Consider the following 21,970-nt stretch of genomic DNA (forward strand, 5'->3'; position numbering starts at 1 on the left):
AGAAACCTCATGAATGTAATGACTGTGGAAAAGCCTTTGGACAAAAGTCAGACCTCATCATACACCAGCGAATTCACACAGGGGAGAAACCTCATGAATGTAATGACTGTGGAAAAGCCTTTGGATCCAAGTCACACCTCATCAGACACCAGAAAATTCACACAGGGGAGAAACCTCATGAATGTAATGACTGTGGAAAAGCCTTTGGATGCAAGTCAAACCTCATGAAACATCAGCGAATTCACACAGGGCAGAAACCTCATGAATGTAATGACTGTGGAAAAGCCTTTGGACAAAAGTCACACCTCATCATACACCAGCAAATTCACACAGGGGAGAAACCTCATAAATGTAATGACTGTGGAAAAGCCTTTGGACAAAAGTCATGCCTCATTATACACCAGAGAATTCACACAGGGCAGAAACCTCATGAATGTAATGACTGTGGAAAAGCCTTTGGATGCAAGTCATACCTCATGAAACATCAGCGAATTCACACAGGGGAGAAACCTCATAAATGTAATGACTGTGGAAAAGCCTTTGGACGAAAGTCATGCCTCATTATACACCAGAGAATTCACACAGGGCAGAAACCTCATGAATGTAATGACTGTGGAAAAGCCTTTGGACAAAAGTCACACCTCATCATACACCAGCAAATTCACACAGGGGAGAAACCTCATAAATGTAATGACTGTGGAAAAGCCTTTGGACAAAAGTCACGCCTCATTATACACCAGAGAATTCACACAGGGCAGAAACCTCATGAATGTAATGACTGTGGAAAAGCCTTTGGATGCAAGTCATACCTCATGAAACATCAGCGAATTCACACAGGGGAGAAACCTCATAAATGTAATGACTGTGGAAAAACATTTGGACAAAAGTCAGACCTCATCATACACCAGCGAATTCACACAGGGGAGAAACCTCATGAATGTAATGACTGTGGAAAAGCATTTGGACAAAAGTCAGACCTCATGATACACCAGCGAATTCACACAGGGGAGAAACCTCATGAATGCAATGACTGTGGAAAAGCCTTTGGACAAAAGTCAGGCCTCATCGTACACCAGCAAATTCACAAAAGGGAGAAACCTCATGAATGTAATGGCGATGGAAAGGCCTTTGGATGAAAGTCAGACCTCATGAAACATCAGTGAATTCACACAGGGGAGAAACCTCATAAATGTAATGACTGTGGAAAAGCCTTTGGACAAAAGTCACACCTCATCGTACACCAGAGAATTCACATGGGGCAGAAATCTCATGAATGTAATAACTGGCAAAGCCTTTGGACACAAGTCTCACCTCATCATACACCAGAGAATTCACACAGGGCAGAAACCTCATAAATGAAATGACTGTGGAAAAGCCTTTGGACACAAGTCATACCTCATATTACACTGGAGAATTCACACAGGGGAGAAACCTCATAAATAATGATTGTGGAAAAGCCTTTGGCCATAAGTTAGGCCTCATGATACATCAGCAAAATCACACAGAGCAGAAACCTCATGAGTGTAATGACTGTGGAAAAGCCTTTGTATGAAAGTCACACCTCATATCACACTGGAGAATTCACACAGGGGAGAAAACCCATCAAAGTAATGACCAAGGGAAAGCCTCTGGATAAAAGTCAATCCTTTAGAAACATCAGAGAATTCACACAGGGAGGAAACCTCATGAATGTAATGACTTTGGAAAAGCCTTTTGACAAAAGACAAAACTCATCACAGCAGAGAATTCACACAGGGTAGAAAACTCATGATTGTAATAACTGTGGAAAGCATTTAGCCATAAGTCAACCTTCATCATGCATCAGGGAATTCACACAGGGCAGAAACCTTATGAATATAATGACTGGAAAAGCCTTTGGACAAAAGTCAAACCTCATAATGCACCAGAGAATGCACACAGTGTTGAAACTTCATGAATGTAATGACTGTGGAAAAACTTGATTTTAACTTCCAACTCCAAATGCATCAGAAGATTCACACAGGGAAATAACCTTATAAATGTAATGACTGTGTAAAAGCCTTTTTCTATAAGTTATATCAAAACAGAATTCACACAGGGCAGAAACCGTATCAATCTAATGAGTGTGGAAAAGCCTTTATAAATCATATGTTGTAAATCATAGCTCATATCACACCAGAGAATTCACATCGGAGAGAAACTTCATGAATGCAATGACTGTAGAAAAGCCCTTGGCAATAAGTCACATCTCAGAATGCGTCAGAAAATTCACATGAAAAGAAACCTTTTGGACATAATGACTTGGAAAGCTTTTTCCCATAGTTCAGCCCTCATTGCACATCATCTAATTCATATGTGGGAAAACACTTTGTATATAATGCATATGGAAAAGCCTTTATCCATAAGTAACACCCCATAAAACATCAGAATTCACATGGGGGAGAAACCACATGAATGGAATGAGTGTTGGAAAACTATGCCAATATCACACAATATAACATCGAGAATTTATTACATGGTGGAAATCTTGTAATAAATGTAGGAAAGCCTTTTGTCAGAAGGAATACCTCATAACACATGTAGTTCAAACAAGGGATAGAACTTAAGAATATAATGAATGTGAAGGACTTTTTCCAAAATCAACATAACCATGTGACAGAGCCATTTGCTGGAAATTACATCCCATACAATAGGTACTCCCATAAGGAAGAAAGGTTGGGACCAGCGCTGTGGCACAGTAAGTTAAAGCCCTGGCCTGAAATGCTGGCATACCATGTGGGCACTGGTTCTAGTCCCGGTTGCTCCTCTTCTGATCCAGCTCTCTGCTATAGCCTGGGAAAGCAGTAGAAGATGGCCCTGCACCCATGTGGGAGACGCAGAAGAAGCTCCTGACTCCTGGCTTTGGATTGTGGCAGCTCCAGCCATTGCATCCATCCAGAGTTAGGAGTTAGGAGTCTCCACTCGGCTGCTTGCCTGATGCAGACACAAGCTGGCACAGATGTTATGTATGTCCAAAATGGCTCCTGCTCTATTAGCTTGCATGTCTTTGTGAGGTGATTGGAGAGAGAGAAACATGTCTGTACTGTCCCTTTTTTTTCTCTCTCCTCTAGTTTGGCTGGCACACTTTCCCTTGGATACTTAAGCCTCATTTCCTCTAGTTTCCTGCCACATTTTTGCCGGTGGCTCAGGCTACTGTGGTCTTGTCTCACCTCACTTTCCAGTTCTGGTGCATAGGCTCTCAGCTGTTGGAGTTGTGATCCGTGGGCACCATGCCATCCATGTGGGTTCACTGCGTCCCTCTAATATCAGTAGAATTCCCTCTGTCATTTTTTACCTAACTCTTCCCTGAGACTACTCTATTTCCACTTTTTTTTTATTTTTTGACAGGCAGAGTGGACAGTGAGAGAGAGAGACAGAGAGAAAGGTCTTCCTTTGCCGTTGGTTCACCCTCCAATGGCCGCCGCGGTAGCGCGCTGCGGCCGGCGCACCGCGCTGTTCCGATGGCAGGAGCCAGGTGCTTATCCTGGTCTCCCAAGGGGTGCAGAGCCCAAGCACTTGGGCCATCCTCCACTGCACTCCCTGGCCACAGCAGAGAGCTGGCCTGGAAGAGGGGCAACCGGGACAGGATCGGTGCCCCGACCGGGACTAGAACCCGGTGTGCCAGCGCCGCAAGGCGGAGGATTAGCCTGTTGAGCCACGGCGCCGGCCTCTATTTCCACTTTTTAAAAACTATTTTCTCCTGGGCTAGAGCAGTAAGCTCCCTCCCTACTCCACCATCCAATTATTAGCCCATCTCTATATGATTATGACTCTGTTTCTGCCAAATTACTAATTTATATACCATATAATCAAAATTAAATGCCTTCCATGGAGTGCATATTTATTTTGTCATTTACTACTGTCAGCTGCATGTGTAATGAGTAACCTGATTTGTAACATTCCTAACACAGGGAAATGATGGGCCCCACGGTTTGATTTATAATTGTGTGGTCATCTACTCACTCTAAATGCTGGAAGTTGTCCCAGCAACTGTCATGTGTATAGGATTTGAGTACATTGCAGTGCCAGCACCATCATGGTCATCAGCATAGGATACATTATTAATGTTTCTAGATGCTCCTGGAACTTTAAATTATTTTCTGATTGTGGAAATTTTCCAAACTACAAGTCTATATCATACTGTAATTTTTCCAGTTTATTCCAGACTGTTTTTTCACCAAATATTCATCCACATATTTGTTTTTAATTATGGCTCACATTAAAATGACATTGTTACTAAGGGCAAGACAAAGTTTTAACTTCCATGTGCATCAATTTTCTATATTTTGTCTTTCATTTTATTAATTTCATCTGAGTATGTCAATATCCACATGGAAAGCAATCTTAGCACTGCCAATGTATGATGATTCTTTTGGGCACTTATATTTTCATGTCATGAATGCACTAAATAATGTTCAAGTTGTCTTAGCAATCTCCATCTTTATGGCCTATCAAATAATTTTAGAACATTACATTCTTTTACACTTTCAAGGACACTTTTTTATAGCTTCTTTATATTTCGAGAATCAAAATTGTCATTCTCTTTAAAATTTCCATTCATTAGATCAAGACAATTTTATCTTGGTTTTAAAATTACTGAATTTAATGGCATAAACTTTCTTTGATTTAAGAAAGCACAGATTTTCTGTATTTAAATGTGTATTGAGGGCTACTTTTATTAATATCTGTTACATCTCCTTGTAACCTTATTCCTGCTTCTACTAAATTTACCATTTGTACACACAACTATCAATATAAAACATATATTGAAATGAATACATTTCTCTATTTTTCATGTTGATTCAAATTTATTATTACCACTTCAATAAATAATAACCTAATTTGTGCCAATTCTAGTGCAGGGCACTTCAGGCTACCATGATTTACTTTATCATTGTAAGGCTATCAAATTCTGGCAGATGTCCAAATTTTATTTTCACAGTATATCAGAACAATTTAGGGCCAGTTCCATCACTCATTAGCAGGAGATTTCATTCTTAGCTTTATAGACATTCATGGAACTTGAAATTAACCTTTAATTATGAAAATTTGTTAATTTTTAAATTCACTGGAGTCACTCTTTTGCACAAATACTTTAGTCTAGACCAATCCTAACCCTGTGAATCTGTGGCCATGGTGATTTAATTTTTATTGTAAGATCATCATCACCCCCAACATTCTGTAAGTTGCCTTCTGGAAACTGTCAGGTACACAGTGTCTCAGGGCCATTTTAGCCAAGGGTAATAATTCTTTCTCCTCAATGTAGTATATATATGAATATATGTAACATATATAACATACATATATTTTATTCATAGATAAATTTGCCACTGTGTTTCTAGATACTAGTATATTTCCTGAAAATTATGTGGGAAAATAGTGGGATCTTAATGTTATTTTTATCCCAGAATTATGTATGTTTATTTAATTTTAGAGGCTGGTAGACTTGGAGAAACAGAGAAACAGACTTTATGAGCTACAACTTGATGGCTTACTCTTCATTCTTGTAATTTTCAGAAACTGGATCATTACAGAAATCTGAGTATTCTTTTCTGATAAATACATTATACAAATTTCAAAATGTTGCTCTGTGTACATTTATATTACAAATTATATATATGTGCATTTACATTGTAATGTCATAAACACACACACATATATATTATATATATAAACACCTTTAAAATTCTCCTTGTTATTGGTATAATTTTTTTGAATTTTAAATATTTACTTCCTTTTAAAATTTTAAGTAATATAAGTTTGATATATTTCACATATACAGACTAATGAATGTAAGTGACACTTCCCTCGATACCCTCCCTCCCACACACACTCCAACCCTTTCTCCTCTTCCCTCTCACATTCCCACTTAACTTTTACAAAATGATTGTATAGTTAACCCTACACTAAGTAAGAGTTCAACAAGTGAGCAAATAGTATGAAGGAAAAAAATAAAAAGAATCACTGTTCCTCAATGGAAAAGACAAGTGCTCTAAACAATCATCAAATCTGAAAAAGTGTATCTAACTCCAATACATTACATTTTAGGTACTCTATTAGCTACCTCGGATCAGGGAAAACATATGATATCTGTATTTTGGAGACTAGTTTATTTCACTAAGTATAATGATTTCCAGTTTCATCTATCTTGTTGCAAAAGACAGGGTTTCTTTTTCTTTTTTTTTATAGCTGAGTAGTACGCCGTAGTGTGTATATACCATAATTTTCTTATCCAGTCAACAATTGATTGATATCTGGATTGTTCCCAGACCTCAGCTATTGTGAATTGTGCTGCAGTGAACATGGGGTTATAGATAACTCTTGCATATGCTAATTTCTTTTGGTTTGGGTAAATTCCAAAGAGTGGGATGGCTGGATCATATGGTAGGTCTGTAATCAGATTTGTAAGATATCTCCATACGGTCTTTCACAGTGGCTTGCACCAGTTTACATTCACACCAACAGTGGACCAGGGTAACTTTTTTCCACATCCTCATCATTTTTGTCATTTGTTGATTTTTTTTTGACAGGCAGAGTTAGGCAGTGAGAGAGAGAGACAGAGAGAAAGGTCTTCCTTCCATTGGTTCATCTCCCAAATGGCCACTATGGCTGATGGGCTGCAGCCAGTGCACTGCAATGATCCAAAGCCAGGAGCCAGGTGCTTCCTCCTGGTCTCCCTTGTGGGTACTATCCTTTCTTCCCAGTTCTGACTCTTAAAACTGTTCCAAATTATGGGATTTGATTCAATGCACCAGGTCTTTTTTTTTTTAATGTTTAAATAATATTTTTAACTTTGTAGAAATTTGCATTTTCTTTTTTTCACTTTTTTTATTAAACTTTTATTTAATGAATATAAATTTCCAAAGTACAGCTCATGGGTTACAATGGCTTCCCCCTCCCAAAACTTTCCTTCCACCCACAACCCTCCCCTTTCCCGCTCCCTCTCCCCTTCCAATCACATCATGATTCATTTTCAATTCTCTTTATATACAGATCAGTTTAGTATATATTAGGTAACGATTTCAACAGTTTGCCCCCATATAGCAACACAAAGTGAAAAAAAAAATACTGTTGGAGCACTAGTTATAGCATTAAATAAGAGTGTACAGCACATTAAAGACAGAGATCCTACATAATTTTTTTAAAAAATTAATTAATTTTCTATGCCATTTCCAATTTAACACCAGGTTTTTTTTTTTCATTTCCAATTATCTTTATATACAGAAGATCGATTCAGTATATAATTAGTAAAGATCTCATCAGTTTGTACCCACGCAGAAACACAAAGTGTAAAAATACTGTTTCAGTACTAGTTATAGCATCACTTCACATTGGACAACACATTAAGGACTGATCCCACATGGGATGTAAGTCCACAGTGACTCCGGTTGCTGATTTAACAATTTGACACTCCTGTTCATGGCATCAGTAATCTCCCTAGGCTCTAGTCATGAGTTGCCAGGGCTATGGAAACCTTCAGAGTGGGCTGACTTTGATCTTATTCCGATAGGGTCATAGTCAAAGTGGAAGTTCTCTCCTCCCTTCAGAGAAAGGTACCTCCTTCTTTGATGGCCCCGTTCTTTCCACTGGGATCATACTCACAGAGATCTTTGATTTAGGTCTTCTTCTTTTTTTTTCTTTTCCATGGTATCTTGGCTTTCCATGCCTACAATACTCTCATGGGCTCTTCAGCCAGATCCAAATGCCTTAAGGGCTGATTCTGAGGCCAGAGTGTTGCTTAGGACATCTGCCATTCTGAGTGTGCTCTGTATCCCACTTTCCATGTTGGATCGTTTTTTCCCTTTTTGATTCTATCATTCAGTATTAGCAGACACTTGTCCTGTTTGTGTGATCCCTTTGACTCTTCGACCTATCAGAGCCATCAATTGTGAACTGAAATTGATCACTTGCACTAGTGAGATGCCATTGGTACATGCCACCTTGATAGGATTGTATTGGAATCCCCTGGCACATTTCTAACTTCACTATTTGGGGCAAGACCAATTGAGCATGTCCCAAATTGTACATCTCCTCCCTCTCTTTTTCCACTCTTAAATTTAAAATTAAAACACCTAAGAATAATTGTGTGTTAATTACAGAGTTCAAAGACTAGAACTAGAACAACAACAACAACAAATACTAAAAAGGATAAAGTATTACATTGTACATCTAGAGTCAGGACAAGAGCTGATCAGGTCATTGATTCTTATAGTGTCCATTTCACTTCAACAGGTTTCCCCTTTGGTGCTCAGTTGTCGCTGATCAGGGAAAACAAATGAAATTTGTCTCTTTGGGACTGGCTTAATTCACTCAGCATGATGTTTTCCAGATTCCTCCATCTTGTTGCAAATGACTGTGTTTCATTGTTTCTTACTGCTGTATAGTATTCTATGGAGTACATGTCCCATAATTTCTTTATCCAGCCAACTGTTGATGGGCATTTGGGTTGTTTCCAGGTCTTAGCTATTGCAAATTGAGCTGCAATAAACATTAATGTGCAGATGGCTTTTTTATTTGCCAAATAAATTTCCTTTGGGTAAATTCCAAGGAGTGGGATGGCAGGGTTGTATGGTACGGTTATGTTCAGGTTTCTGAGGAATCTCCAGACAGACTTCCATAGTGGCTTAACAAGTTTGCATTCCCATCACAGTGGGTTAGGGTCCCTTTTTCCCCCACATCCTCTGCACCATCTGTTGTTGGTAGATTTCTGGATGTGAGCCATTCTCACCGGGGTGAGGTGAAACCTCATTGTGGTTTTGATTTGCATTTCTCCAATGTTAATTTTGGCTTTGACTGCCTGTGCTCCTGGGGTCTTTTCCAAGAAGTCTTTGCCTGTACCTATATCTTGCAGGGTTTCTCCAATGCTCTCTAATAATTTGATGGTATCAGGTCATAGATTTAAGTCTTTAATCCATGTTGAGTGAATTTTTGTGTAAGGTGAAAGGTATGGGTGTTGCTTCAAGCTTCTGCAAGTGGAAATCCAATTTTCCCAGCACCATTTATTGAATAGGCTGTCCTTATTCCAGGGATTAGTTTTGGATCTTTGATCAAATATAAGTTGGCTGTCAGTGTTTGGATTGATTTCTGGTGTTTCTATTCTGTTCCATTGGTCTATCCATCTGTTTCTGTACCAGTACCATGCTGTTTTGATAATAACTGCCCTGTAGTATGTCCTGAAATCTGGTATTGTGATGCCTCCGGCTTTGTTTTTGTTGTACAATATTGCTTTGGCTATCCGAGGTCTTCTGTGTCTCCATATGAACTTCAGCATCATTTTTTCCAGATCTGAGAAGAAGGTCTGCGGTATCTTGATTGGTATTGCATTGAATGTATAAATTGCTTTTGTGAGAATGGACATTTTGATGAGATTGATTCTTCCAATCCATGAGCATGGAAGATTTCTCCATTTTTTGGTATCCTCTTCTACTTCTTTATCTAAGGTTTTGTAGTTTTCATCATAGAGATCTTGGTTAAGTTTATTCCAAGATGTTTGATTGTTTTTGTAGCTATTGTGAATGGGATTGATCTTAGCAGTTCTTCCTCAGCCGTGGCATTGCCTGTGTATACAAAGGCTGTTGATTTTTGTTCATTGATTTTATATCCTGCCACTTTGCCAAACTCTTCGATGAATTCCAATAGTCTCTTAGTAGAGTTCTGTGGGTCCCCTAAATAATCATATCATCTGCAAAGAGGGATAGTTTGAGTTCCTCCTTCCCAATTTGTATCCCTTTAATTTATTTTTCTTGCCTAATAGCTCTGGCTAAAACATCCAGAACTATATTGTGAGTGGTGAGAGTGGGCATCCCTGTCTGGTACCAGATCTCAGCGGAAAGCTTCCAACTTTTCCCCATTCAATAGGATGTTGGCCATGGGTTTTTCATATATTGCTTGGATTGTATTGAGGAGTGTTCCTTCCATACCCAGTATGCTTAGAGTTTTCATCATGATAGGGTGTTGTATTTTATCAAATGCTTTCTCTGCGTGTATTGAGAGAATCATATGGCTTTTCTTCTGCAGTCTGTTAATGTAGTGTATTACGTTGATTGTTTTGCGAACGTTGAACCATTCCTGCATTCCAGGGATAAATCCCACTTGGTCTGGGTGGATGATCTTTCTGATGTGTTGTTGCATTCTATTGGCCAGAATTTTATTGAGTATTTTTGCATCTATGTTCATCACGGATATTGGTCTGTAATTCTCTTTCAATGCTGCATCTTTTTCTGGCTTTGGAATTAAGGTGATGCTGGCTTCATAGAAAGAATTTGGGAGGATTTCCTCTTTTTTGATTGTTTTGAATAATTTGAGAACAATTGGAGTTAGTTCTTCTCTAAATGTCTGGTAGAACTCAGCAGTGAATCCATCTGGTCCTGGGCTTTTCTTTGTTGGGAGGGCCTTTATTACTGTTTCAATTTCTGTCTCAGTTATGGGTCTGTTTAGGTTTTCTATGTCTTCCTGAATCAATTTAGGCAGGTTGTATGTGTCCAAGAATCTGTCCATTTCTGATAGATTTCCCTGTTTGCTGGCATACAAGTCCTTGTAGTAATTTCTGATGATTCTTTTTATTTCTGTGGTGTCTGTTGTTACGTTTCCATTTTCATCTCTGATCCTATTCATTTGGGTCTTTTCTCTTCTTTTTTTAGTTAGTTGGGCCAATGGGTGTCAATTTTGTTTATTTTTTCAAAAACCAGCTCCTTGTTTGGCTGTTTGTTTGTTATGTTGTTTTGGATTCAATCCTATTGATTTCTTCTTTGATTTTAATTATTTCTCTTCTCCTACTGGGTTTGGGTTTGGTTTGCTGCAGATTTTCTAGATCGTTGAGATGACTTGAAAGCTCATCAATTTGGTGCCTTTCCAATTTCTTGATGTAGGCATCTATTGATATAAACTTTCCTCTTAACACTGCTTTTGTTGTATCCCATAGGTTTTTGTATGTTGTGCTTTTATCCTCATTTACTTCCAGAAAATTTTTGATTTCTCTTTTAATTTCTTCTATGACCCATAGTTCATTCAGGAGCATGTTGTTCAATCTCCATGTGTTTGCACGTGCTCTAGGGATTCCCGAGTTGCTAATTTCCAATTTCATTCCTTGTGGTCTGAGAAGCTGCATGGTATGATTCTAATTCTTTTGAATTTGCTGAGACTTGCTTTATGGTCTAGTATGTGGTCAATCCTAGAGAAGGTTCCATGTACTGCTGAGAAGAATGTAAAGTCCTTAGATATAGGATGAAATGTTCTGTAGATATCTGTTAGATCCATTTGGGCTATAGTGTCATTTGAATCTACTGTCTCCTTGTTGATCTTCTGTCCTGTTGATCTGTCTATCTCTGAGAGTGGAGTATTGAAGTACCCCAGTACTATTGTATTGGTGTCTAAATCTCCCTTTAAGTCCCTTCATAAGTCTTTTAAGTAAGCTGGTGCCCTGTAATTAGGTGCATAAACATTGATAATCATTATATCTTCCTGTTGAATGGATCCCTTAATCATTAAATAGTGCCCCTCTTTGTCTCTCCTAACAGTTTCTGTGGTAAAGTTTCTGTTGTCTGATATTAAGATGGCTATGCCTGCTCTTTTTTCATTTCTGTTGGCATGGTCTATCTTTTTCCAGCCTTTCTCTTTCAGTCTGTATGCATAATTGTTGGACAGATGAGTTTCTTGTAAGCAGCAGATAGATGGGTTTTGTTCCTTAACCCAATCAGCCAATCCTTGTCTTTTAACTGGACTGTTCAAGCCATTAACATTCAATGTGACTATTGAGAAGGAGTAACTTTGCCCTGTCATTTGCCAGATTTTTTCTAATATATGGTTTGAGACTCCTGTGATCTTTTGCTGTGAAGTTTCCTTCCTTTATCTTCTTTCATATTGGTGACCGTGTTTCTGTGTTTCTGTGTGTAACACATCTTTAAGCATCTTTTGCAGGGCTGGATGAGTGGCGAGAAATTCTTTCAATTTCTGTTAGCTGTGAAAGGTCTTTATTTCACCCTCATTCACAAATGAGAGCTTTGCAGGATATAATATTCTGGGCTGGCAGTTTTTCTCTCTTAGTACCTGGGCTATATCTTGCCATTCTCTCCTAGCTTGTAGGGTTTCTGATGAGAAGTCAGCTGTAAGTCTAATTGGAGATCCTCTGAGAGAATCTGGCATTTCTCTCTTGCACATTTTAGGATCTTTTATTTGTGTTTCACTGTGGTGAGTTTGATTACGACGTGTCGTGGTGAGGATCTCTTTTGGTCATGTTTATTAGGGGTTCTATGAGCTTCCTGTACTTGGATGTCTCTGTCCTTCTCCAAACCTGGGAAATTTTCTACTAGTATCTCACTAAAAAGGCCTTCTAATACTTTCTCCCTCTCCATGCCTTCAGGAACTCCTAGAACCTGAAAGTTGGGTTTTTTAATAGTATCCTGTAGATTCCTGACAGTATTTTTTAGATTTCTGATTTCTTCTTCTTTTCTTTGGTTTGACTGTTTCCTTTCCTGCTCTCTGTCTTCTAAGTCCGATATTCTCTCTTCTGCTTCACCCATTCTGTTTATAAGGCTCTCTAATGTGTTTGTCATTTGATCTATTGAGTTCTTCATTTCATTGTGGTTTTTTGTCACTATCACTGTTTCTTGTTGTACTAGTTGTTTCATTTCACTTTGATTCCTCCTTAATATTTCATTTTCACGAGAGATATTTTCTATCTTGCCCATTAAGGATTTCTGTAGTTCAAGAATTTTTTTTGAGAACTTCTGAATGTTCTTATCAGTTTTTTGAGATCCGCTTCTTGCATTTGCTCTATGTCTTCATCTTCATAATCTTTGATTGGGGTGTCTTGTTCATTTGGGGGTGTCATAGTTTCTTCCTTGCTCTTTTTACCTCAGTTTCTATGTTTGTTGTTTGGTATTTTGGAGATAATTTATGGTTTGTTTTTTTTTTTGGCTGTGGTGTTTTTTTCTCATTATAATATGCCTCTAAGTTGGCTGTCTGCTTTGATGGATCCTTAGAGGCTATGATGGGTGTGGCCAGAGAGCTCTGCTTAATTCTTTAGGTTTAAGGCTGTACAAAAAGCGACTCACCCAGATTGTTCTCTCCCTTGCTCCTTGCTGGATTGCTCTCTCTCTCTCTCTCTCTCTCTTTTTTTTACTCATGGGAAGTAATTTGGCACAGGTGAGTGGAATTGAGGGTAGTTGAAATCTGGCCTCTGTGAGTATTCATTTGATCCACCCCTGGGACCACACAAAGAGTTTATGCAGCCCTCATTGTGTTCTCAAGTTTCACCAAAGTTTCAAAGTTACTGAGTTTGTGAACTTGTTGGCGGCGCTTTACATATGTAAAATGGCACCTGCTCTTTGTTTTGCTTGATGAGTGAAGAGAGAGGTCTCTGCTTTTCCCCCCAAATGTCTCGGGTTTCTGACGTCTTTGTCTTACTTTCCGTTCGTTCCCGTGCTGGCGAGATTCTGTGGCTCCTCTCCCGCGGTTGGGTTTACACGCGGTGGGCTCCCAGTAGGTCCTCTGTGTAACATCCACTAGATCTGGAAGCGTTTCCTCTGCAGTATTATTCTTGAGTCTTTTCCTGAGGCTACAGTAATTCCACTTTTATGAAACTTTATTTTCTCAAACTACGGCGCACATCCTCACTATCTGCCATCTTGGCTCCGCCCCCCCAGGTCTTAAACTTAAGGTTTTATTTTTTAATTTTGAACAACCAAAGAGACAAATTTTGTGGTATTTTAAAGTAATCTATTATGTTCTATTAATGCCTCTTAAGTTCTAATTGTTTAAAACAACTGAGTTTTAAAGAAGTTATGATTTGATTAAATCGGGTCTATACTTTGTCATGATGTTAAGGGATCTTATTTCAACCAGGTATTTTGAGCCTTCTTGTCATCTGTTTTTTTCAAACTTTTATTTAATGAATATAAATTTCCAGTGTACAGCTTATGTACTACAATGGCTTCCCCCTCCCATAACTTCCCTCCCACCTACAACCTTCCCCTCTCCCACTCCCTCTCCTCTTCCATTTGCATCAAGATTCATTTTCAATTCTCTTTATATACAGAAGATCAATTTAGTATAAAGATTTCAACAGTTTGCACCCACATAGAAACACAAAGTGAAACATACTGTTTGAGTACTAGTTATAGCATTAAATCACAATGTACAGCACATTAAGGACAGAGATCCCACATGAGGAGCAAGTGCACAGTGGCTCCTGTTGTTGACCCAACAAATTGACACTCTAGTTTATGGCTCCAGTAACCACCCTAGGCTGTCGTCATGAGTTGCCAAGGCTATGGAAGCCTTCCAAGTTTGCCGACTCTGATCATATTTAGACAAGGTCATAAAAGACAGAGTGAGGATAGTAACCAATGATCCTAAGAGTGGCATATACCAGGTTTGAACAATTATACAGCATTAAGTGGGGAAGAGGACCATCAGTACACACAGGTTGGGAGTAGAGCCATTGGAGGTAGAGTAGAGGTTATGATTACAAAGGAATGAGGCCCAAGTGCACTAGACAGGGTCTAGAACAAAGGACAGAGTCATTATTAGAGGAGCTAAGAAAGGTGCTGTGTAAGCTACAATTAAGTTTTCTGATTGAGAGGCAAATAGAACCTGATAGAAGGGGCTTGATAATAATCTGTTGGGCTTTAGGCCTTGTAAGTTAAGAGACCCAGACCTATCTATCTCTTCACATGGGGTATATCCTAAGGGAGGTGTGAACCTCCTAGGGGAAGGCACTCTGTTGACTTTCATTACTTGGCTGGCCTGGGAGGAGAGCTGGCCAGGTAAAGGCAGGTGGCATCTCTAACAAGAAATTTACAGTTCTGCCTGCAATGTTGCTGACCCTACTTGACCATCCCCTCAGCTGCAGTGGTCACTTTGGAAGTTGGGCTGAGTGAAGTGCTTTTCAGCTTAGAGCCAATGAGATCTGTGGCTCTGACCTGGGCATCCTTCGACTCCAGGGCAGGTCCATTTCCAGTGATCCAACTCTTGGCAGAGCTGCCAGGGCTCTTCACAAGCTGACTTCTGCTGAAGCCCAGGCTTACCACATTGAAAGCCACTGCAGTGGACTGGTCTGTTGGGTCTCCTTGAGGGCAGATCACTGTACAGATCAGCCATTAATAGGCCTGCCACCCATTGCTTCTGGTGCCTAGCTTTCTTTTCTTCCTGGTTTGTGTTAAAGCAGACCAGAGGATGCAAGTCAAGGGAGTGCCCAAGTCCCATCTCTAATCTTCGGTGGCCTGAACTACAAGTCTATAGTCACAGGCATGTTCTGTAGTAGTTTTTCTAAGGTAGACAATGCCCATGAGGAAAATTATATTCTCACTTTAAAACTTTCTTTCCCTTTGGTCTGAAAGGGAGGTTTTTTCTACTTACTGTATACTTCGCTGATGGCGAAGAGAATCTAGCTATGAGATTATTATTTAAGTTCTTATTTTGGCTATGCTATTACAGAAAAATGTTAGCCATCTCTTTTATAAGGTCTAAAGATTAAATTGTGCATCCTACAGATTCCTTCATAATAGAATTAGTTTCCTACCTTGAAGAGAATAGAGAAATGAAAGAACAAGTTGGGCTTAGAATAGAGAAATGAGGGAGCAAGTCCTAGATCGCTTGCTGACAATAGCAATATCACATGAATACTTAGCAAACTGTTTCAACCATTAGATAAGAACTTAAGAAAACGTTTACCAGAAGGTCCAATGTCTTCTATAAATTTTAAGAATCATGTATTTGGAAACACCTCTTAAATATCTAACATGGTGTAGTTTGTTTAACCAGTAAACTTAAGCACAACCATATAAAATTTTTTTAGTTTCTTTCTACCAACAAGTTTAAAACATATGATACACAGATCAGGTCACACAAATTAAAATGTATCTTTGATTGATTTTAGCAACTTAAATTTATTGACAATCTTATATATAAGCCATTTAAAATAAAACTCTTACTAATAATATTTTTATAATAATTTTAATTATTTTATAATAATTTTAATAATACAATTTCCCCATGTGGACATACACATATAACATAGCATAATAGACCAATATAGCAATTTTAATAATAGCTTTTAAAATCTTTAACTCTTTTTGTAGATTGCCAATTGATTTGAATTGCTTTTTGTTTTTAGTAACCTCAGTTAACCATACTTTCTCTCAGTTGGTACTGTTAATACATTATTGGCTTCATCTGTTTACAGAGCCATCCCAAAGTACTGAATGCAATAGAAGTGGCTGGAAAAAGTCCATAGGAACCTATAGGAGGACAGCTAAACACAGAACCAACAAGGCTTTAGTTTTATGAGCAGCAAATCATATATAACTGTGGATGACAAAAGACTTTAAGTCGCCATGTTTAAAATTATAAACTCATCAACCAACAAGAGGCACTTGCTTACTTCACAGTATTTTTGAAGGCACCTGTAGGATTTTACAAGTATTTAACCCTTTAGGCCTCTGGGGCTTTCTCATTAAGATAACTATCATGTCTAGTAACACAAAATCATTAGACTTTTTAATTCTAATTTCTTCTTCTTTTCTTTGGTTTGCCTCTTTCCTGTTCTGTCTTCTAAGTCTGATATTCTCCCTTCTGCTTTGTCCATTCTGTTTATAAGGCTTTCTAATGTGTTTGTCATTTGATCTATTGAATTCTTCATTTCATTGTGGTTTTTTGTCACTATCACAGTTTCTTGTTCTACTAGTTGTTTCATTTCATTTTGATTCCTCCTTAATATTTCATTTTCACGAGTGAGATTTTCTATCTTGTCCATTAAGGATTTCTGTAGTTCAAGAATTTGTTTTGGAGAACTTCTTAATGTTCTTATCAATTTTTTGAGATCCACTTCTTGCATTTCTTCGATCTCATCATCTTCATAATCTTGAATTGGGGTGTCTTTTTCATTTGGGGGAGTCATAGTGTCTTCCTTGTTCTTGTTACCTTGGATATTGCATTTGTTGTTTGGTATGTTGGAGATATTTGGTTTCTTCACTGTGGTTTTTTTTCTTGTTACACTATGGCTCTATATTAAGTGGACTGTCTGCTTTCGGTGGAGCCTTAGAGGCTTGAGATGAGTGTGGACTGAGAGCTGTGTTTGGTTCCTCAGGGTTGAGGGTGTGTCAAAGATGACACTCCCAGGTTAGGTGTGGTAAATCTCTCTTTCTTTCTTTCTTTTTTTTGATTCAAAAGGGAAGTAATTCCGCACAGCTGAACGTAATTGGAGGTAGTTAGCAGGCAAATGATACACCCACAGGAGCCAGAGATTGGAAGCTCTTTCCCAAGGACCACACAGGGCATCTCTGCTGCCCTCAGTGTGGGCCCCAATTCCCCTACAGTCTCCCACTGGGTTGCCAAGTTATATCCTAATCTCCTGTTATTTCACCCATCCCCCCAGAGTCAGGTTTTTCTGCTAGGCTCAGGGCCGGTGCAGACTTGAGGTCGCCCTGCTTATGACGTATGTCAAGACGTATGCTCTTTGTCTTGCTCGCCTTTGAGGGGTGAGCGGAGAGAAAGAAACTCGTGTCCGTATTGGTCACTTTTTTTTTTCCTCTCTCTCTTCTAGTTAGCCTGGTGAACTTTTCCCCACAGAGTTCCAAGCCTCGTTCCCTCTAGTCTCCTCTTTCTGCTTTCCTGCTGGTGTCTCGAGCTATTGAGGTTTGGCTCACCTCGCGTTCCAGCGCTGGTGTGTTGAGTCTGCCACTGGTGTCCTGAACTTGGGCTCCCACGCTCTCCACGCAGGTCCACTGTGAATCACTAGTTCCAGAAGAGTTTCCTCTGCTGTTTCTTCCCCTACTCTTCCTTGACCCTGCAGTATCTCCACTTTTATTAACCTGTCTCTCCCCCAGACTAATAGTGTGCTCCCTGCCTATTCCGCCATCTTGCCGCTCTCCTTTCTTGTCATCTTTTACAGGCATTCAAAAAAATCAAAGTTCCAAAGAATTTGAACTTTGATATTTCCAGTTGGGTTCCTGGAAGTGTCAAAGGATATATGTCTCTCATCTTGGAGAGACACCAGCTAATTAATCAGGCTATTTGGGTTATATTACAGATACTGTTAAAATGTGAAGTCGTGCTAAATTTGTTTTGATAATATAAAATAAAATGCCACTGATACAAATGTCTGAAAGTTAAAAAGTCTAATGATCATGTGTTACTAGACAATCTTGTGTTACTCTTAATGAGAAAGGCCCAGAGGCCTAAAAGAATTAAATGTTTTGTAAAATCCTACAGGTGCTTTTGAAAATACTGTGTGAAGTATGCAAATGCCTCTTGTTGGTTAATGAGTTTATCATTTTAAACATAGCTATTTAAAGTCTTTACTCATCCACAGTTTTGTATATCAGATTTGCTGCTCTAAACTAAAATATTGTTGGTTCTGTGTTTAGCTGCCCTCCTATAGGTTCTGATGGACTTTTTCCAGCCACTTCTACTGAATTCAGTAGTTTTGAATTGTTCTGTAAACAGATGAAGTCAATAATGCACTACAGGTTCCAACTGGAAGAAAGTATAGTTAATCAAGTTTTCAAGAACAGAAAGTAATTTTAATTGGTTGGTAATAAAAAAAAGCTAAAGATTTTAGGAAACTATTACTAAAACTGCTTTATTGTTCTATCTTGTATGTTGTGTTATGTGTGTATTCATATTGTATGTCTACATGGGAAAATTTACTTTGAGCTCTGTCTTAATTGGTTTATCAAGGAAGGATTGCTCATAAATTTAATAGCTAAAATTAATTGAAGATACATTTGATTCATCTGACCTGAATCTCTTTGTCAGATGCTTTAAATTTGTTGATAGAAAGGAACTAAAAAATGTTTTATGTTTCTGTTTGTTGTTTAAACAAGCCACATCATGTTAGATATTTAAGATATATTTAAATACATGTATTCTTAAAATTTATAGAAGGCATTGGACCTACAGTAAATATTTTATAGGCTATTATTTAATGGTTAAAACCACTTGTTAATATTCCATTTGACATTGTCAGTGGGCATTCAGGCAAGCCTGACTTGCTCCCACATTTCTCTATTCTCTTTAAGATGGGACACTGACTCTGTCCTGAGGGATTCCTCAGGATGTAGTTTGATTTTTAGATCTTATGAAAGGAGTGACTAACATGTTCTGTGTAACAGCATAGCCAAAATGAGAGCTTAAATCATAATTTCATGGCTGGACTTACTTCACCATGGGATCCCAAATTCCCTTGGGCTAGATGGTGAAAGTGGCATCTTAAGTTTAAAAGTGACTGTATTTGATTGCATTAAGTTTTAAGTTGGTCATGTAGGAGGCACTAATTGTTAAAGTGATCATATCAAAAGAATTAATATAATTAAAGAGGAGTAAATGCTTTAACATGGGAAGCAGTCCATACAGCAGACTCATAGAATGGCAATTGCTCTAAGTAACGCTCAGTGACCTCAGAGTCATCCCTAAAGGCATTCTGATCTGGCTAAAAAGCCCACAAGAGCATTTCAGGCATGGAAAGTCAGGACACTTGTGCGAAAAGGTGTACCTACAGGGAGAGTCTCCCTGGGTGAGACTCCTGTGGAAAGAAGTGGTCATCAAAGAAGGATGTACTCTCTTCAAAGGGAGAACTTTCACTTTGCTTACGTCCTTCTCTAAATATTGACTGAGTTTGTGGATTCAGAAGGCTTCCATAGCCTAGACAGCTCATGTCAAGAGCCTTGGGTGATCACTGACATCACACAAAAGAGTGTGAATTGTTAAATTAACCATAGGAGTCACTGTGCACTAACTTCCCATGCAGGACCTCAAGACTATGCTTAAAAAAACAGAGGGGAGAGTATGATACCCCCACTATTAGTGTATTAACTTTGCTCCTTTCACCATAAAGTTCTTATAGGTCTCACCCCCTGGAGAGCCACCAGCATTGAAATGCTGGAGACCTCTCACAGGTGCAACCCAATTGCCTCTGGTTTGATGGAGGGACCCAACCACCCAACAATGGAAGGGGCCTGATCCCCTCATAATGATGGGCAAAGGTTTTGCTTGTGTTTTCCAGAGATCACTCTGCAGCCTGTGTGGATAGCAGCCTGAAATGCCAAACCCTGGACCCAGTCTCTGAAAGCTCACCCTCTGACAAGCCAGCTTCAGCGCCTTTCCCTGAACAAGCCATTCACAGAAAGATCCTCTTCAGATCAGCTACAGCTTAAATGGAAGGGACCTTACCAGGTGCTACTGAACATGACTACCTCAGTAAAATTAGGATTAAATGTCTACCTCTCAAGTCCTAACAGGTGTACTCAAAAGACATGCCTGATTATTCCTGTAAGCCAGAGATCTTAAGCAAAAAGAAAAGTAAAGCCTTTGCTTTCCTCACATCAAGAGTGCTGCACCTGAAGGCAGGCATGGTGTACCTGCCTCTTTTGATTCTCTGTTATTAATAATAAAACTCCTAATGTGTTCTTCTATTATAATTCTCTATACTCAAGCTAAATGGGTTTATAATGTATCACCACCCACTATCTGGGAGTCTGTAGGATGTGGTCTTTTCATCTTAAAGGGGCACTCCACTTACAATTGGTCATGTTCCAGTTTTGCTCATACTAATTAACAAACTTACATGTTCCAGAACTCAACAACTTCTGGGAGTAACTGACCATGCAGGGGACACAGACATTGGTAGTGACCAAGATTGCTCCAGCTCACAAAGAGAATTTGTTAAATGAGATAGGCAGAGACTTCCAGACCCAGGACAGGCAGGGCCTGCACTACATCCCTCATAAACAGGAAGCAGCTATAGAAGATGTGATGATTCTACACCCTTCAACATCCCTAGGATTAAGGGAATGGAGTCTCTGAAGGGGGAATGATGCAGGCAGTCATACATCATTAGACTTGAGAGCTGAAAGGCTATGACTTCATCACACTTTCCCCATGCCCCCTGCATGATCTCATGCCCCTGCTTTCCCATATCTGTGCACCCGCCTGCCAATTACAAAGGCCTGAAACATGGTGGGCCTGATCTTTTTCCCTTTGCCCTTCTTTTCCTCCCTGCCCTTAATTCCCATGGTAGGCATTCTTCAATTTAATTTAAAGCTTATTATGGGTTGCAGCTTGTTGCCGTGCCACGCTAAGCAGAGTCACACTTGCCCTAAAACAAAGGGAGGAGATGTGGGTGATCCTGTGAGACTTTCTGCCTAGCCCATGTGGCTAGCCTGACTGATGGTGGGAGGTGGGAGCCTCAGGCACATTTCCTCCCACCCCCACCTTCTGCCAATTAGGTAAACTGTTGCTGGGAGTGGTCCAGGCCCACCTTGAAAGCTACCCTAACTATGAGACCTTTAAGGTAATTGGAGATGCATATTGGTGCCAGTGTTGGTTCTATCCTATAGAGTTAGGGTTGCCCTGAATTAGTTATGCCCCTTCTGCCTGCCCTTTGAAAGTGTACATGGTCATTAGTAAAGGTGGACATGTTCACTGAAGCCTGTCCCTGGTGCTTTCTGTGGAAGAACACCATTGCCTCACTCTCCCCAATGGTGGGGCCTCACAGGACAAGTCCACAGCTCTTGGCCTGCTCCCTGCTTGGTATGGACCCTACTGAATTTCCAGACTTTCCTTTCTCCTTTAGATAAAGCCCTCACTCTCCTATGTGTTTCTCTCACTGAATAAAAGCTTAAAAACTCAGCTTATCATCTGGTCTATTTGAGCCAGTATTCAGAATTTGTCTCTGAATTCATGGCAAGAACCCACACAGATTATTAATTTCAGAAATATTAATAAGTGCTGAAGTCTTAGGGCCAAATTATGGAGTCTTTTATTTCTAAAAGCCTATGGCTGCACAGGGGCCTGTGCTCTCCAAATCATACTGCCCTGATAGAGCTCAAGGGTAAGCTTCAAAAGGCCAAAACCATATCTTGTTGAAGTTAATTACAAAGCCAAGCATTTGTTACAGGAGCTAGAGCAAGCAACATTATGCTTATTTCAGGGGCATTAACCAGTTTCCCAGTAC

At 39.3% G+C, this 21,970-nt stretch overlaps 1 long non-coding RNA gene across 1 annotated transcript; it reads left to right on the forward strand.

Annotated features, from left to right (window-relative positions):
* The first annotated feature begins 1,002 nt into the window (after positions 1-1,002).
* LOC133754799 (uncharacterized) lies at positions 1,003-20,429 on the forward strand. Its single transcript, XR_009865296.1, has 2 exons — positions 1,003-2,716; positions 20,021-20,429. It is a non-coding gene; the product is annotated as an uncharacterized LOC133754799 (long non-coding RNA).
* Positions 20,430-21,970: the final 1,541 nt, after the last annotated feature.

This window comes from Lepus europaeus, unplaced genomic scaffold, assembly GCF_033115175.1.
Source record: "Lepus europaeus isolate LE1 unplaced genomic scaffold, mLepTim1.pri SCAFFOLD_29, whole genome shotgun sequence".
Lineage (NCBI taxonomy): Eukaryota > Metazoa > Chordata > Mammalia > Lagomorpha > Leporidae > Lepus > Lepus europaeus.